Source organism: Antrostomus carolinensis, unplaced genomic scaffold (assembly GCF_000700745.2).
Source record: "Antrostomus carolinensis isolate BGI_N321 unplaced genomic scaffold, ASM70074v2 scaffold9438, whole genome shotgun sequence".
Lineage (NCBI taxonomy): Eukaryota > Metazoa > Chordata > Aves > Caprimulgiformes > Caprimulgidae > Antrostomus > Antrostomus carolinensis.
Genome location: NW_010330940.1, coordinates 9,679 through 10,393, shown reverse-complemented (window position 1 = coordinate 10,393; position 715 = coordinate 9,679).

The following is a 715-nucleotide window of genomic DNA, read 5'->3' as shown; positions in this document are numbered from 1 at the left end:
TAGACTGGTTTGGGTTGGAAGGCTCCTTAAAGCCCATCCAGTCCCAGCCCCCCTGCCAGCAGCAGGGACACCTTCCACTAGACCAGGTTGCTCAAAGCCTCATCCAACCTGGCCGAGAACACTTCCAGGGAGGAGCAGCCACAACTTCCTTGGGCAACCTGTTCCAGTGTCTCACCACCCTCACAGTGAAGAACTTCTTCCTAATATCTCATCTAAACCTCCCCTCTTTCAGTTTAAACCCATTTCCCCTTGTTTTGTCATTGACTGCCCTTATGAAAAGTCCTTCCCCAGCTTTCTTGTAGCCCCTTCAGGTACTGGGAGGCCGCTATAAGATCTCCCCAGAGCCTTCTCTTCTCCAGGCTGAACAGCCCCAACTCTTTCAAGCCTGTTGAGACGCTGCAACACGGCATCTTCCTCCTCCTCCTGCCAGCACCCCAGCTCAGGATGCACCATCTGCCAGCAGCAGAGCCTGGGCTCTGGTGATGCCCTTCAGGCAGCTCCTCCTTGCTCTCAGCCACCCAAACCAGATGCCAGCAGCACCCTCACTACCCACAGGAGCTTCCTCTGGGGCTTGGGGTGGTGCTACGAGCCTGCACCGTGCTGAAATTGGTTCCTCCTCCTGGAAGCACCAGCCCAGGGAGGAGCAGCCCCAGCTGCTGTGCTGGAATTGGGGCTCAAAGCAGCATCTGGGGGGCTGTCTACAGGCAGGGGCGAG